The sequence below is a fragment of the Pinus tabuliformis genome, chromosome 6 (assembly GCF_031772625.1).
Source record: "Pinus tabuliformis cultivar Carrire ecotype Pingquan chromosome 6, CPIR1, whole genome shotgun sequence".
NCBI lineage: Eukaryota > Viridiplantae > Streptophyta > Pinopsida > Pinales > Pinaceae > Pinus > Pinus tabuliformis.
In genome coordinates, this window is record NC_142292.1 from 843,408,983 (window position 1) to 843,427,926 (window position 18,944).

Consider the following 18,944-nt stretch of genomic DNA (forward strand, 5'->3'; position numbering starts at 1 on the left):
AAGTCCCAGAGAGCAATTTCCCTTGACTATCTGTCATGCTCAATTGTGTAGATTTTGATTTCAATTGGAGCTAGAGAAAGCAATGTAAGAATGTCATTCTTGATCACAATAAAACAAGTCGTTGGAGGATATCAAAAATGAAGTGACCAATACATGTTTAGTCAGAAGACCAGGCAAGTTCTCTATGAATTGGCGATCATTGGTAAAATTGCAAGGAGGAGAAGATATAGCAGTGTAAGTTCATTGTTTGGAGAACATTGAGCACACTTTGACTGCTATATCTTTTCCTTCTGGAACTTCTACCGCTATAGCTTTTCTTTCTATCATGCTCCTACTCAGATATACTATATTCTCATTCCATTTTCATTAGCAAACATAGTACAACTATAGTCCTGAGCACACCTCTCTCTCCATGAAGTCCAGCTAATCTTATTCCTTCCGTGATGACAAGTTCTGGATTTCATTCCAAAAAGGTGCATATGTCTGACAAGTTTGATATGAAAATCAAGTTTATATCTAGAAAGTTTGTAGATACTAGGCACAGTCACTGCCTACCATGTAATCACATCCTTTGCATTCGTTCCTTCACTCAATAAAATGCAGTTTAGTTTCTCACACTAACATCTATCGATCTATCTACATATATGACTAGTAGTGTCCACAAAAGACAGGGCTCATAGGTAGCTAAGTCATTAAAATTAACACTTGGATTGATTTTCCTTTCGTAGGTCAGTTCACCCTGATAGGTGTTGCAATTTTAGATGGCCAAAGAAGATGCTTCAGCCCTATCACTTATGATTACAACTATCAAACCATGTAATGGCACCCACCCTGATAAGTGCTGCAATTTTAAATGGCCAAAGAGCATGCTTCAGCCCTATCACTTATGATTACAACTATGAAGTTGAAGAACAAGACAACCATATGTCTAAAAATAACTTAAGTCAAAAGCCAGACACTTAATATATTTGTTTTTTTGAAACAGGTCTATTCATTACAAGGATGTAATATAACTCTTCACAACAAGAAGCTTCTCCACGCATGTCTTTAGGTGCCAACAAAACCACTTATTATGGTATTTTGGCAACACCAACAAGGTGGAAACTAACAAAGGTTGCACTTTCCACTATTCCCTACATGATCCATCCTTCTCATTAAAGTTCGAGCCACTAGTCTATCCTTCACTTTTTCTCTGAGAAGAAACCCACTAATTTATTATTCAAAATGCTTGATTGATTTTACCTGGTAAATTATCTTAATTCAAAAGAGATTGTAATTGGTTTTCACCTGTGTTCATCTGGAAAGAAACATACAAGAATAAAAGCTAAAGAATGATGTCTCATTCAAAATTAGTGGGCCTCCTAATAACATTGCCAAATCTGCTTTCACTCACTCCCCACGAATTTAGATAAAAAAACATTCCAAAGAAGAAATAAATATTTTTTCTATAATCTAGATCCATCTCCATAAGCACTAGACCCTAGTAGAGCAGTTTCCCTTGAATATCTGTCATGCTCAATTGTGTAGATTTTGATTTCAATTGGAGCCAGAGAAAGAAATGTAAGAATGTCATTCTTGATCACAATAAAACAAGTGGTTGGAGGATATCAAAAACCAAGTGACCAATACATGTTTAGCCAGAAGACCAGGCAAATGCTCTATGAATTGGCGATCGTTGGTAAAATTGCAAGGAGGAGAAGATATAGCAGTGTAAGTTCATTGTTTGGAGAACATTGAGCACACTTTGACTGCTATATCTTTTCCTTCTAGCACTTCTACTGCTATATATGTTCCTTTTATCATGCTCTTACTCCAATATACTATATTCTCATTCCATTTTCATTAGCAAACATAATATAGTTATAGTCTTGGACACACCTCTCTGTCCATGAAGTCCAGCTAATCTTATTCCTTCCATGATGACAAGTTCTGTATTTCATTCCAAAAAGGTGCATCTATCTGACAAATTTGATATGCAAATCAAGTTTATATCTAGAAAGTCTATAGATACTTGACAAAGTCACTTCCTACCATGGAATCGGTCACCTCCAGACTGCGATAGACCCGCATTTCTGATGGTGAAGACAAAAATAATAAGCAAACCTCCCCGCTACTGCAACAGAAAAATCATGACAGGGTTACTGCTTGAAAGATGGAGGAAAGGAAAGAAGTTAAGTCTCAGAATCATGAGCTGAGGTATTACCGGGCTTGGTGACCGTAGAAAACCATCTGGGAACCTGCATCTCAAATATACAGCCTATATAATTTTGCCAAATTCAAAAACCCAACAAAGCAAAATTTATTATGCCAATATCAAAGTGATGCAATTTCTGCTAATAATGTTCATCAAATATGGCATGGTATTAGGAAAACAAATAAAAAGTTACGAGAAAGCTCACCTTCCATTGAAGAGTATAACATGGGCAAGTGTTGCAACAATCCTTGCAAAACCAAATCCAGTGGAGAAAGCAAAAATTGTGCTAAGAATTGCACCCACTAGGAATAACCATACCAAGTTTTTGTATGACCCAAGTGGGCTGAACAGGCATTTCAGACCAACCAGGCCCCATGTGACTGATGCATCAAAGGCTACTCTGTCCTTTGGACACGTCCAAGGGTTGTCAGGAGGCAGAGAGTCCACATCACAAATATTCTCTATACCTGTCAGCGTCCACCATGTAACGCAGAGATTGATTGTACCTGCAACTATTGTGCCCACAAGCTGTGTACATCCACAAGTTAGCCCCTGGACTCAAATATAGTTAATAAAAAACTGAACCCCATGAAAAAATGATACTTATGGTTTATAAATTATTTTATAAGATTGAACACTATAGAAGAAGTGAAAACTGAAAACTATAAGAGCCACACTTGAGCAACATACATGCAACGTGGAGGAATCTTCATGTAGTGCCCAAGCTTCAAGTCTACAAGAAAAGAAAGAGCATGTACTATACTAATCCTTCCATAAGTCTTGAAAAGGATATTGGCAATTGGTTTTCCAGGCAATAAGTACCCAATAATAAATTCCGCAACAACATTGTAACCTGGTTGTTGTTTTCACAACAATAGCAAATAAATTTCAGCACGAGTCTAGTTCACTTCAAATAACCAGCTCTATTACAACCCAATGGGGCATCAAAAAAAGCATAAGCTCACACTTGCTTTACTGGCATGGGTAGGCATGGGAGAGGTTTTGATGTACTAATTTCCTTTTATGTACTCTTGGAAGGCAAGATAACTACATCTTTTCCAGTATCAGTTTTGTTCAGAAACGAAAAAGGAAACAACATAAGCTCATTTTCTTTCAGTTTTAGAAAAATTTATTGATCTCTGGAAGTAGCATGGTTTTCTGGTGAGTACAAAATTCCATTTTGTTGCCCCTATTCATAGGGATTTTCTGGAGAAATGGATAGTTCAATTGGGAGGAAGAAATAGTTAAATGGAAAAATTTTGGACCTGATTAGTAGTTGCCTGAATCACTCTAATGGGAAGACTTAATATGCATGCAAGCTCACATGCCGTAGCATTCCCCACCATGGAAGTTGAATATCATCCTTCCATATAATTGAAAGAATAAGTGACAAAGCCATGCTTCCTTCCAGTAGGATAAGAAACCACCACTGTGGTATGGTTACATTCAGTGGCAACCCTTATGTTCAATGAGATAACTCTTTTTGTAAGTGGGAAAGCTCACTTCTTGACTTGTTTTCTTCTGTCCTTGTCTGGCAGGTAAACAAGCTTCATCAAGAGAAGTTACGCCTTATTTCTGATAAATATTTTCAGGGCAATTTTGATAGATTTCAAATAGAAGAGATGGTTCAGGTTTCTGTGTTATGCACGTAATTTCAGCCTGGACATTGTCCCAAAATGTGTGATGTTTTGAGGTACAGGCTGTATATTACCCACGAAGTCTCTTGTGCATGTAATTCATCAAATCATTTTTCAGAAATAAGCAAATCATAGGTCAAAGAGTTATATCACTCGAACATCAGGCATGCCAGGAAAATGTCACCCTGAAAAGCTAGAAAGGCAAGCATTTTTGGCAGCGGCTGATTATAAAATCTGTGTTTTTTGAGAGCAACAAGAATGGCCTGTTGAAATTGTCAATAAAATCAATGATGTATACAAGAATTTATAATAGAGATTATAATTTTGGCCACGAGGAAATGTAAACCCTATATTGTTGAAGGGGCAATGCAAAATACCAAATTAGTCTGCTGCTAGTGTCAGTGCAATTCAAAATGTTTCTTCCTGTATTTTCATTGTTGAACTGGTATTAGAGGTGATGTTCTCAGAGGAAACACTAGATATATTGAACATTATCAACTGCACTACACTAGTTTCCTATCAAAGTTGCAGATTTTACACCAAAATTTATGAATAATTGGGAGTTGATGTCTGGATCAGTTTCCTCATCTAATGGTGATGAGGTCTCAAATTTGTAAGGTTATGATGCAAATTTTAACTATGAAACGAGCTTAAATGTTGTTAGCTTTTTCCTTTGTTAACTCTGAGTTCCATTGGGTGTTCATTTTGAAGACAAAAGCCATGTGCTACGTTGGTATAAGAGAATGTTATATCTGCAAAGCTTGAAATAACTTCTTACAAAGTGCTTTTTGACTAGGGTTTATAGATCATGCAATTAATGGACTTCGCCTGACTTCAGAGATGCTATCAGAATTGGGATATGATCTCACGATGCCTTGTGCAAATTACCTTTGGCAACCATTAATTGTAAACACTGAGGACAGTCAATTTAATTTCTCTTCTAATCAAACAAAGTCAATTTAATTCATCTTCTAAGTGAGAAGAAATGCATTTGTTAATTTTTCAGATTTTATTATGCAGCCTGCTAAATTACGTATTATTAGCATATTGTTGTGGATATTTTTGTGACATTTGTACTATATCCTGTATCAGCATTTTGTTCTTCATGATACAGAAAATCCTGTCAATGCTAAACGTACTCATCTTCAACTTCTTTGTATGGCTAGAACATTTACATTTACAATAACTTGCATTGATTCATGCATTCTCTGTCGGCAGACATGTATAATGCTAGTATCAAATTTGACTAGTCTTATTTTTCTTGTAAGGGCTCATGTATCAGAAAATATTTGGTTTTCATCTCCTATAATATAATACATATCAAATTTTCTTAGTCCCCTGTGATAGGTTGAGGCAATGTATATAATGTGCATAATGTCACATTGCCCCAATACCTTTTCAACAGGATAAACTTCAGAGAAAACTGTCGTATTTGGATTTGGGATATTACTGTTGGAACTCATTACAGATCAAATGGCTTTAGATTTTGGTCAGGCTGTAAAGCAGAAAGTTGTAATGCTTGATTGGGTGAGTATATGCTCAGTTGGAAGAAGCTTGAATGGTTACATTCAGTGGCAACCTTGAAGTTCTTTTTGTAAGTGGAAAAGCTCACCTCTTGACTTGTTTTCTTGTGTCTTTGTTGGGCAGGTAAAAAAGCTTAATCAAAAGAAGTTGCACCTCATTGCTGATAAAGATCTCAAGGGTAATTTTGATAGATTTCAGTTAGAAGAGATGGTTCAGTTTTCTTTGCTATGCACTCAATTTCAGCCTGGACATTGTCCCAAAATGTGTGATGTTTCTGGTGCAATTGCTAGTTTAACTATCTTAATATTTGTTTATTTTTCAAAGTAGGTTATCAGGTTTATATCGTGGGATGAAGACGAAGAGACATCATGAAACAAGGTGTCCACAGTTAACTGCTCCTCAAACCACTGTAGACCTCTCAATTGACTAAAATGATATAAAAAAAAAGTTGTAAAAAAGGAAGCCCATTTTATCTTCAGATGCATAGCCAATTACTTCAGAGGCTTAGCGTATATCTATGGTTGTAAACATGGCCAGGTCAGTGGCTGACCTTAGAGAAGACAAGCATGCATTTGTAATCTTTGCTTAGGCAAAGGATTGATTACAACAATGAAGATCAAATCACAATTCTGAGTAGTCGAAGGCAAATTGCACATGTATCTCAAGTTGCTGAAAATAGTCATTATAACTTCAGCACAAGGAATAAAAAAAAAAACGACTCATTTTCTCAGATTATATTGGTCAAATATATACACTCCCCTCTTCTATTAGTGCATGTATTATCTCAAGTTGGTGAAAATGCTCATTATAACTTCACCACAAGGAATAAAAAAAAAGACTCATTTTCTCTGATTATATTGGTCAAATCTATACACTCCCCTATTCTATTAGTGAATGTATATCTCCTGTATATACCCATTTTTTACAAAGGAATATGAAATTTATGGTTTATAGGTATTGAAAAAAATAGACCTCAAGTTTAGAGAATTTAAGATAAAGAGTTTGTCTCAAGTCAGGAATTTGTAATCCATGGATCTGCACAACTACCCTCTATTTTTCCAATTGAACTTCACATCCGATCAATACTATAACAAGGTGATCATGAACACTTATTGAACGATTAATTTTTTGGTGTTGTTTATTGGGGAGGTTGCCTAATAATCTGTCCACCAACGTTCCATTCTTGGAATAACTACACCTCAGGCTAAGCACAGCCATAGGTAGTTTGCTATTTGCAGTGCAACCCCTCTGGACATGATATGCCGTTAAAAGAAAAAAAAATCATGTTCTATTCTAAACAGCTGCACATTTCATTTTAAAAACATGCTAAGAGACAAAAAATAATAATTTGACATCTTCATTAGAGTAGTTAACTTTCCAAAGAATTCACTTAATTGACTTCTTAAATAAACATTGCTTAATATTTAGACCACTTTAATATGATCACTAGTTTGCTGCTGACAAATGAACAATTTCTCAATGTTAATAATCATCTATAGTTCCTATTGTTTTCGACGTTGGAGGACAAAAATGCATGTGGATGTCTCAACAACTTGTTAAGTGCCACTCATTCATGATTTTCTCTTAAACGTCACCCTTAAGAATGCCCTAGATCTTCCTTGAGGGGAATCGATTTTCTTAATGCTTCTTATTTTCTTATTGCTTGTTATCACATAATGGTATCCCAAAAGTATCATAAATCCAGTCCAATGGAGAGGTGTGACTATAGGGGCTAAATGTCAAAACATACATTTTGCATGCATGAGGCTTCACTGATGCTGTAAGGCTGCCTTTATGATTAGCTGCCAGAGTTCTGTGCTGTAATATCCACACAGAGAAGACTATCAGTGAAATAACAAAAAATGTCATCTGCAACTGAGAATTAAGTATAACAGACACGCCACTAATAACCATCCTAAAATGTTTATGTGCAAATCTGGACATGTAGATGAAATTTACCTTCCATAAGTTCCTGACTTTGGCAGAAATAGAAGAGTGAAGTCCAATGTCTTTCCAATGTGTTGTGATCATTGCTCTTGATGAACTTCTATTCCATAAAACTATAACAATACAGTTGTTCAAAAGTGGACCAGCCCAAACCTGCATTGTCCTCCCAAGCTACAGTGAGAATGTGGGTGCTTAATAAACAAAGTTATATTTGATCCCAAACTTCGTCAGATCAAAATGAAAATCATTGAGCTTAAAGATTTAGGCACAAGTAAGATTTATATTGAGGAAAAATGAGTATTTGAATGGAACGGATGTGATTACCTCAAGATCACCATTTTGCCTCACTTCTCTCCCTTGTACTCCTAGTGGGTCTGCATAGAGCAAGATAGTTCATGCTCAAATTTGAAGAAACCCATTGCAACAGACCGACAGAACAAGATAGTTCATGCTCAAATTTGAAGAAACTTATTGCAACAGACTGACAGAAAAGAATCTTCAATTATTTTGGATCTTTTCTTTAGAGTGTTCTGCAAATGGAAATGAAGCCACTTCTGCTTTCGTATAGATGCATTTTATTCCCTCAGAGATTTGAGAAAGGACACACCTTGATTGACTGCAATGACCGCTTTATTGCCAAGGATCTTCAACATTTTATCACTCAAAAATCTCACATCACAACCGATCAGCAGAGGTGCCTAAATCCCAAAACAGAAACGTAAAGAGATTCAATCAATCCACTCAGAAACCCATTTGATGAGAAGTCAGATTGGAACAATACATTGAAATTCCATGAAATGTACTAAAATCAGTTAGGTCCTTAAAAAAATTCTTCTACTAGTAATGAGCAGAAATCTGTAACTTTAGTCTAGATGATTTCTAGAAGTTAGGAGCCTACAAGCAAAGAATCATCCCTAAGACATTGGCATGTTGAATACCTTCATAAGAGCCCAAATGTTGAAATGTGAGCGGTACTCATCTATAGTCATGTTGCCATTCCCAACCTCTAACATGTCCGGATATAAAGATATGGGAAAACGTACAAGGTGTCCAAAGAAATTAACAAAGGACAACATTTATAAATCGTTTAATTTCCTTTAGTCAGATACAATGTTTCAAATAACGCTTGTAATGATCTAGAATCGGTTGATGGTATTTATAGCGGTTGTTGAAGTAAGAAGTGTATGATAAAAAGATAAAGCTACTAATAATTCTCTAATCTAGATGTTGTTGAGCCTATATGGCAAAAGCATAACATGTTAGGTCTCTGTAGGGAGAGGGAATTTGTGTGACTGCGTCTTCTTGATATGCATTTATCTTGATTCATGATGAAATAACAGCAACTAAAGTCATGACCAAACGATGGTAAACATTTGATAAAAGTAACCAATGTTGCAAAGAACATACTAATTAATTTCGCTAGCTACAAAACTACATTCAGCCCTCCTTCTTTGATGATTAATCTCTGAATTTCAACACCTATCTACCTGAAGCCCTTCGCATGACTGAAGCTGCCAGTGGAGAATTTCGGCCTGCATATCTAAGGTGTCATCCAAGTATTTTTCATTCTGGTCTAGGGAGATCAAAGTTTGTAATTGAAGGATCTGTAAGGATTGATAAAATGTGGAGCAGTTTCGACCCTATAATAGAGAAAATCTCTAAATAAGATCAAGGTAACATGACATTGATCTAAGTGTATTATGTTTCCTAACCTCAGGTAGTTGTCCCTCAACAGTATAGTCAAAAGACTTGATCAGATATGTGTGATTTAGGATGATTCCTGAGTAGTATTGCTAAGGATCTATCGTTGTGATTCGACCTCATGTTTAACCTTTCACAGTGGATCTGAAAGGCATTTCTACAACCCTTCTATAGGGAACCTTTTCTGCCTTAGTGGTGACCTAACCAGTGAAGTCCTAAGGTTTATGTTTGTGGCATCATGGCATGATCCTGAATAAAGTTAAGAATTTTTTCAGGTATGAGTAGAAGATGTACTGATATTCAAAATACCTATGGGAGGATATATGGCCAATATATTTAATCTGTATGCAAAGAAACATTTGAAAAAAGGAAGCATGATCTCATCACAATTATAGTAACTACATCAGGGGGTTGTCTAATAAACAAGGGTATTATATTAAGATTGTCGCTAAAGCGTAGATTTGTAATTACACCAAAATTCAGTAATCATAGAGACGTTGATGTGAAAGGAAAACATTTATGTAGCATATGCAGCCAAGTAATCTTCTTGGAACGAGATTCAGGAATAGTTTGGGCTCATGATTATCTTCTTGAGTTATGCTTCTAGTAGGGTTTCGTTGGGTTTTCTCAAGCCCCTTTTCACAAACAGCTCAAAAGAAGTTCACACTCAGATTCTTGACTATTTCCTGAAGCAGATCAAATTCAACCTGGACTGTATTTTGGGCATACCTCTGTAATGCAAGTTCAGAAAAATTCGTTGATCTGAAGGGTTACTCTGTTTGACTTTTAGCTGGTTCTCAAATTCCTTAACAAATTTCTGACGCTCTGTAATAATCACAGCCTCTTCTGAACACCCTAGACATATTTTTAAAGTTGCTCATGGTACAGATTCTTGACTATTTCCTGAAGTAGATCAAATTCAACCAGGACTGTATTTTGGGCATACCTCTGCAATGAAAGTTCAGAAAAATTCATTGATCTGAAGGGTTACTTTTTTTGGCTTTGAACTGGTCCTCAAATTCCCTAACAAATTTCTAAGGCTCTGTAATAATCACAACCTCTTTTTAACACCTTAAATATATTTTTAAAGTTGCTCGTGGTACAACAACCCCTATTCTGGTGAAGGTTCTTAGAATGTACTACAAGGCAAATTTGAAGTCTTCTCTGGAAATTTTCGGCACCCTCAAAGGACATGTCTGAAGTTAAATGATTAAATGGACTATACGCTCTATTTTGCCTTCTTATACACAATCTGATTTTAGTTGAGGATAAGACCTAGTTTGTGGACCAGCAACATTCCTAGATTATGTATGGTGTCAATAGAAGGACAACTTAGAACTTTGCATAAGGTATTGTAAGGGACAAGGGCGATAAAAGTAACCAATGTTGCAAAGAACATACTAATCAATTTCGCTAGCTACAAAACTGCATTCAGACCTCCTTCTTTGATGATTAATCTCTGAATTTTAGCACCTATCTACCTGAAGCATTTTGCATGACTGAAGCGGCCAGTGGAGAATTTCGGCCTGCATATCTAAGGTGTCATCCAGATATTTTTCATTCTGGTCTAGGGAGATCAAAGTTTGTAATTGAAGGATCTGTAAGGATTGATAAAATGTGGAGCAGTTTCGGCCCTATAATAGAGAAAATCTCTAAATAAGATCAAGGTAACATGACATTGATCTAAGTGTATTATGTTGCCTAACCTCAGGTAGTTGTCCCTCAACAGTATAGTCAAAAGACTTGATCAGATATGTGTGATTTAGGATGATTCCTAAGTAGCATTGCTAAAGATCTATCGTTGTGATCTGACCTTATGTTTAACCTTTCACAGTGGATCTGAAAGGCATGTCTACAACCCTTCTATAGGGAACCTTTTCTGCCTTAGTGGTGACCTAACCAGTGACCTTGTGAAGTCCTGAGGTTTATGTTTGTGGCATCATGGCATGGTCCTGAATAAAGTTATGAAGGTTTCCAGGTATGAGTAGAAGATTTACTGATATTCAAAATACCTATGGGAGGATATATGGCCAATATATTTAATCTGTATACAAAGAAACATTTGAAAAAAGGAAGCATGATCTCATCACAATTATAGTAACTACCTCAGGGGGTTGTCTAATAAACAAGGGTATTATATTAAGATTGTCGCTAAAGCGCAGATTTGTAATTACACCAAAATTCAGTAATCATAGAGACGTTGATCTGAAAGGAAAACATTTATGTAGCATATGTAGCCAAGTAATCTTCTTGGAACGAGATTCGGGAATAGTTTGGGCTCATGATTATCTTCTTGGGTTATGCTTCTGGTAGGGTTTCGTTGGGTTTTCTCAAGCCCCTTTTCACAGACAGCCCTAAAGAAGTTCACACTCAGATTCTTGACTATTTCCTGAAGCAGATCAAATTCAACCAGGACTGTATTTTGGGCATACCTCTACAATGCAAGTTCAGAAAAATTCGTTGATCTGAAGGGTTACTCTGTTTGACTTTTAGCTGGTTCTCAAATTCCTTAACAAATTTCTGAGGCTCTGTAATAATCACAGCCTCCTCTGAACACCTTAAATATATTTTTAAAGTTGCTCGTGGTACAGATTCTTAACTATTTCCTGAAGCAGATCAAATTCAACCAGGACTGTATTTTGGGCATACCTCTGCAATGCAAGTTCAGAAAAATTCGTTGATCTCAAGGGTTACTCTGTTTGGCTTTTAGATGGTCCTCAAATTCCTTAACAAATTTCTGAGGCTCTGTAATAATCACAGCCTCTTTTTAACACCTTAAATATATTTTTAAAGTTGCTCGTGGTACAACAACCCCTATTCTGATGAAGGTTCTTGGAATGTACTACAAGGTAAATCTGAAGTCTTCTCTAGAAATTTTTGGCACCCTCAAAGGACATGTTTGAAGTTCTGAAGTTAAATGATTAAATGGGCTATACGCTCTATTTTGCCTTCTTATACACAGTCTGATTTTAGTTGAGTATAAGACCTAGTTTGTGGACCGCAACATTCCTAGATTGTTTATGGTGTTAATAGAAGGACAACTTAGAACTTTGCATAAGGTATTGTAAGGGACAAGGGCGATAAAAGTAACCAATGTTGCAAAGAACATACTAATCAATTTCGCTAGCTACAAAACTGCATTCGGCCCTCCTTTGATGATTGATCTCTGAATTTCAGCACCTATCTACCTGAAGCCCTTCGCATGACTGAAGTTGCCTGTGGAGAATTTCGGCCTGCATATCTAAGGTGTCATCCAAGTATTTTTTCGGTCTGGTCTAGGGAGATCAAACTTTGTAATTGAAGGATCTGTAAGGATCGATAAAATGTGGAGCAGTTTCGACCCTATAATAGAGAAAATCTCTGAATAAGATCAAGGCAACATGACGTTGATCTAAGTCTATTATGTTGCCTAACCTCATGTATTTGTCCCTCAACAGTAGCACTGCTAAGGATCTATCGTTGTGATCCAACCTTATGTTTAACCTTTGATAGTGGATCTGAAAGGCATGTCTACAACCCTTCTATAGGGCACCTTTTCTACCTTAGCGGTGACCTAACCAGTGACCTTGTGAAGTCCAGAGGTTTATGTTTGTGGCATCATGGCATGATCTTGAATAATGTTTTGAAGGTTTCCAGGTATGAGTAGAAGGTGTACTAATATTCAAATTACCTATGGGAGGATATATGGCCAGTATATTTAATCTGTATATAAAGAAACATTTGACAAAACGAAGCATGATCTCATCACAATTATAGTAACTACCTCAGGGGTGAGGTGTGGGGAAGTGACCAATCCCAAACTCACCATGATCTAAAAAAACTAAGATCAAATAATTGCAGTTAATCATCTGGGAAGAAGAACCTTGTTCAAAACAAAGGAATCATTGGTTTAATGGTGAGGTCAACGAAGTTTTAACTTATAACCCAATGAATGAGATGAGATTCCAGATGAATAGGTCAGCTCAAATTCCATGCAAATTTGGTAGAATGACTACCTCTCGGACCTTGCAGAGAAATTAAAGGAAGTCTGCTCTACGAGGTGCAGCCCCTTGGGCCATATTTCTTGAAGCACAAAAGGAAAAAGGAGAACAAAAAAAGGGACAACAGTTCAATGATCAGCTTTCACAGGGTGGATCAAGACTAAACTTACGACATAAGTTTATCCTTAAATCAGGAGAATACTTTTAATACACAAAACCAAAAATCCAATACTAACCTCCTGCACGAACCTCACATAATCTGTCAACAGAAGTGGGTTAACAGGATCTGCCTGCAGCATTTTCTTATAGTAAGAATCTGTGTTATTGGAATCTGATCCAAATCCTCCTCCTCTCTCTCCATACCTTCCTCCACTAGACGACTCACCTATATTTTCATCGCCAAATCCTCCATTACCAGAACCAGTCTCAGTCATAGATCCAACAACAACCCTATCTCACACCGAAGCCAATCCAGTACCTCTATATACCCTATCACCGGTCCAATTCTAAATCCTCCTTCTAGATACAAAAAGCCCCTCACCTCCATGTATTCCACTGACTGCCATGAGTTTTTCCGGAGATTCTCCAGGGCTCTGAAACCCAATTGAAATTGGGCTATTAAAATCCTCTTCCAAAGACTCATCCAATAAGCCATTGATCAGAAAAAATTTTGTAGAGAGAATTTCACTTAGGTCCAAAGAACCAGAACCCCTCCTTACCCTCTCCCTGCTTAAACAGGCATTAGGAATTAGGCAATGGGTCATGCAAATCAGCTTCATACAGCGTACTTACGAATCTGGGTTGTGCATCATGATGAACCCACTTCAAATCGGCAACATCTAATTGGGTCAAATGAACATATATGCGCGCACTCAATTCTGATTCAGGTTGAATCCCAATAAGGGAATTCAATGCAGGGGTATATGACCTGTTTGAAGCAAACCGACCTGTTTGAAGCAAACCGTTTCTGCAACGAATGTGTAACCACTTTGATCGAACGACTGAAATTTTTGCAATCGTCTAACATATGATCGTGTGGTGCACAAAGATGACAGGTGGGCAGAGAGGGAAGTTGATTTCAGAGGGGAACACCTTACGGTGTAATTATTATATTGAAAAATATTGTATTTTTGTTAATTATTAAAATTTTTATATATTATAAAATTAAAATAAAATTAAAATTAGGAAATATTATATATTTATTTAACAAATATGGGTAAACAAATACCTTATTATAAGATTTACAAAAATATATATTATATATTTTAATAAATTATATAAATAATTATTATATTAAAAAATATTGTATTTTTTAATTAATAAATATTTTATATAATAAAATTAGAAAATATTATATATTTATTTAACAAAAATCAATTCAAATGAAAAAAATTAAATTAAATTTTAATTATATATATATCTATATCTATATATATATATATATATATATATATATATATAGATATATATATATATATAAGTATTAGCGGGTTTAAGCAGTGAATTATATTAGATATCATTTTGGATTCAACTGCCTTAAGTAAGTCATTCATGTATGACCATTTTCCATGAGAGGTTCATGTATGACCATTTCCATGAGAGGTAGTTGTAACTGACTAATTTCTCATGATTTTTTAATAGTTCACTTAGCACTCATTGACAGGGGTGAAGAAGTGGGATTGAAACTAGTGAAATAAATCACATAGCGTGAGAGGTTCACCTATGACCATTTCCATGAGAGGTAGTTGTAATTGACTAATTTCTCATGATTTTTTAATAGTTCACTTAGCACTCATTGACAGGTATGACCATTTCCATGAGAGGTAGTTGTAACTAACTAATTTCTCATGATTTTTGAATAGTTCACTTAGCACTCATTAACAGGGGTGAAGAAGTGGGATTGAAACTAGTGAAATGAATCCACAGGACTTCCCGGGAGGTCACCTGTCACGCCCCTAGGCCTGCGGTAGTCTTTCAACCACTCTTGGCGAGGTGCGGCACCACCGAACACTTTATTTTCACCAATACTTATGTTCATGGACTATGCCTAACCACTTGTCCTACTTACTTTGTGTTTCTCAACCAAGTAATTATTATGTTTCCTTTATACCAATGAACACCCATACACATTCATTATCAACAGCAATTATAAACGAAGAACACAATTGCACAGTATAAAGGGAGGGGCAACTCCCTGAACAATGAGTCTGCCCGAATATACATTATTATACAACTTCAACATTACAAAGCTTACAAGTATACTTGGGAAACACTAAGTTTCATACTTAGCCAAAATTACAACTTCTCACACCTCTATGTGATAACCAAGATCCTTTGCCCAAGTTGGGCGGGCGCGCCCTCACACGAGCTGCCAACCAGACTTCACAATTGAACCTTTGCACAATGGGCGGGCGACCTCACCCGAGTCACCCTTTGTTTACCTTCGCACATTGGGTGGGTGACCTCACCCGATTCCCCTATCTTCCACCTCCATGTTTGTCTTCACACGACGGGCGAGCGCTCACCCGAGCTACCCAAGAACCCGTGCCAACCGCGGGCGCCCGGCGCCTTCACCCGTGCACCGGCGCCTCTCGCCTTCGTTCAAGACTCGTGCTACCTAAACGAGCTGCCCAAGAGTTGGGCGCATATGACCTGTGCCTTTCTCTTCTTGCTACAACCCTTTACTTCGCACTTCTTCATAAAAGACTTGAGCGACTTGCTTGTTGTCCAAATGAAACTTCATCGCATGTTTTATATATGGTGCATTGGGCAAGTCTTGGCTGCCCAAGCCGACTTGCCAACGCCCTCACATATCATTTGGTCTCTTGCCTTTGTGTTGGTCGGCCAACACTTCAATGCATTTCCACTACAATACATGAGGTTGGCCCGTGGGTTGAGCCTTCGCTCCCCATGCCTATAAACACTTCGCTCATCCTCCTTCATGCATTATTATAACATATCCTTCGCGCACTTGACAAGGACTCGCACTTCGCACTTTTCCTCCAACCTTCGTTCATCGCCGAACTTGGTCGCACATCGGGTGGGCGTGCCTAGGAACCGTAGGTCCTTGCATCACTCATCCCAGATCCCCTGTGGCTCAAGCGCGCTTAAGTGTGGAGTTTGCCCCACAATCAAGCCCACTTAGCTTGCTACCCCATTTCCAAAAGTTTAGCAAATGACGATCTGGGATGGGTAACCTCCTGGGAAGCCCTGGTTACCGGTGCAAGCCTCGGAAGTGATGATTGATGCTATGTGATTCATTTCACTAGTTTCAATCCTACTTCTTCACCCCTGTGAGCATCACCCAATCCAATGAGTGCTAAATAAACTATTCAAAAATCACGAGAAATTAGTCAATTACAACTACCTCTCAAATAATATATAATATATATTATTAAAAATTAATTAAATTTTAAAATATTTTATATTATAATAAATCTAATAAATAAATTTAAGTTTAAATCATAATTTCATGGTGATTATCAATTTTAGTTATTATTTTTAATATATAAATAGAAATATTAAACCTAGCTATCAACTCATTCTTATGCATAATTTCTATGTATATCCCAATTTTTTTTTCCCTTTTCTGAAGTCGTGCACAACAATATCTTTTATAATTAGACCATGATATAAAATTTTAACCATTATAATTCAGTAATGCTCTACCTACGAACTTTTGTTTTTAAAAATCCAGCACTATACAATCATATTATATTTTTGATACTTTGAAAAATATAATAATTATAATTAATTAATGTTGTGATATTAAATAGGTAATCATTTATGTTAAATATTGTTTTATTATAATATACAATCATATCTTTTATGGTACTTAAATAATCAAATATAAATATAACAATTATATTTTTGTTAATACTTTAATATTAAATATATTTACTAGTTTTACTTTCAAAAATTTATTATAATATACAATCATACTATATTTTTTTATATTTAAATAATAAAATAACATGATAATAATTATCATTAATTAATATTTTAATAATAAATAATAAATAATTTATTTAAAATATATTTTTATTTGCAAGCCAGTTCATAATTTGTCAGGATAGTTCATAATCTATTAAAATTATATAATATCTTATCACCACCTTTTCTGTTAATATAATATCTTATCACCACCTTTTCTGCATCTAACAAGTCATGAATACGATTTTTTTATTTTATTCTTCTCAAAAGTTGTTTAAATTAATTTGAATATTTTAAAATCAAAATCAATTAATAATAATAATATATTTAATCCATATTATTATAATTTCACTTATATTTCATACAATATACTTGATATCCAAATTAAGTACATAATAATATTGTTTTATGGTATATTTTATAAAATATAAAATAATTGTAAATATAAATAAATAAAATATTTTATTACTATATTTATAAAATTATATATTATGTGTATTAAACAATAATTTATAATTTACAATTATTATATTGAAAAATATATAGTATTTTTAATTCTAGATTTATTAGTGTCAAGAGAAATCAAATCTTTTAAAATGATTTTTTTTTTACTACACAATTTGAAGAAAATTTCTACTTTGGTAACATGAATTCTATTACTAAAAACTAAAAAAATACATCAAAAAAATCTTCAAAGGTCATTCCAGTCAAAAAGTCTTATAAGTCATTCCAGTCTCCCCGGAAAGACCAAACCATGTCCAAAAGTGAAATCTACGGAACTTCATGAGAGACATACATATCATATCATATTTAAAATAAAACAAGCCTACACTACGACTCCCGACCATATGCTTGCAAACACAATCGATCAAAAAAAGGTTGCTAGAAGTAGGAGTTGAAATAGATAATCATGGGGTTGGCTCAGAGTTCGAGCCTACTATAGGAATTGGGCTTCTTGGGTCTATTGGAGGCATGGGTCTCACTAGCGATATACCCAAGTGCTATTCAATACGAGCCAAGTATTTATCCATTATATCTAGTCTACAATCGTTATGCTTCAAATTACCCTGGAGATGGTCAGGAGTATGAAGAATATCTCTTCTCAATGTTTAGTTATCCATTAACGCTCTTCCCAGTAGAAATTTCAGTGTCCAATAGAGATCAATGACCTGCATGTCTTCACCCTATTCCTCATTTGTCTAGTGTTTGGAATCCATGCCTCCCAATCCCCCCTTACTGCAGCATCAAAGAGTGTGTATCGTTGAGACATTGCCTCCCTTTTGAATCGATTCAATTCCTCTTGTATGTGCATGGGGATCTAATCACGGTATCTTGCTATAGATGCTTCAGCCCTTTCCTAAATGCAATGAATTCCCTCTATGGATCTTTTCTACATAATAAGAAGAAATCCTTCTTACATGTCCCCTCTCCCATAGTATAGTGTTATCTTCTTCAACAAACAGAGCCAAAAAGGGTGAACTGTGTTGCGCCAAACAAGATGAAAAGTTTACTAGAGAAAATAGCATTGAGTGTTCTACTATAAGAATAGGAACATGCCTGTAGAATGAAAATACATCGTGCCTCTCATCCTAGGATATAGGTGAGACTGAAAGCTTAAGGTCACTATTTGGGAGGCTTCTCTAGCCTAAAAAAAGAAAACATTATACTTTCATTCCAATTCAAAAAGTAATGCAAGGCTAGCCCATAATCCACCAGAGAGGGTATGAGACCACACCAACCCCAAGGAGTCTCTTAGTGCTGCTAAAGTGTATTCCTCTAAATTGGTCCCAAGCCCAAGCCCGTTCCAGCTATAGGAAATGAAATTAGAAAACTGAGACATATAAGCGTACCACCACAAACTAGCATGGGGACCTAAGTTTATCAGGGAAACCAACCCTGAACTACTTCTAGCAGTGTTGGGTTGCCTCCTAGAATGGATTTACCAAACAAACATGAAGATTTTTTTTCCTATGGTATTGCTAACTAAGTCGTAGGGAAACAACATTAAGGGGGTACACAATTTTCATT

General features: G+C 35.9%; 1 long non-coding RNA gene across 1 annotated transcript; it reads right to left on the reverse strand.

Moving 5' to 3' along the window:
* Nucleotides 1–7,320: 7,320 nt before the first annotated feature.
* Nucleotides 7,321–8,089, reverse strand: LOC149261510 (uncharacterized). Its single transcript, XR_016248475.1, has 3 exons — nt 7,910–8,089; nt 7,627–7,676; nt 7,321–7,455 (listed from the first exon to the last, which is right to left on the reverse strand). It is a non-coding gene; the product is annotated as an uncharacterized LOC149261510 (long non-coding RNA).
* Nucleotides 8,090–18,944: the final 10,855 nt, after the last annotated feature.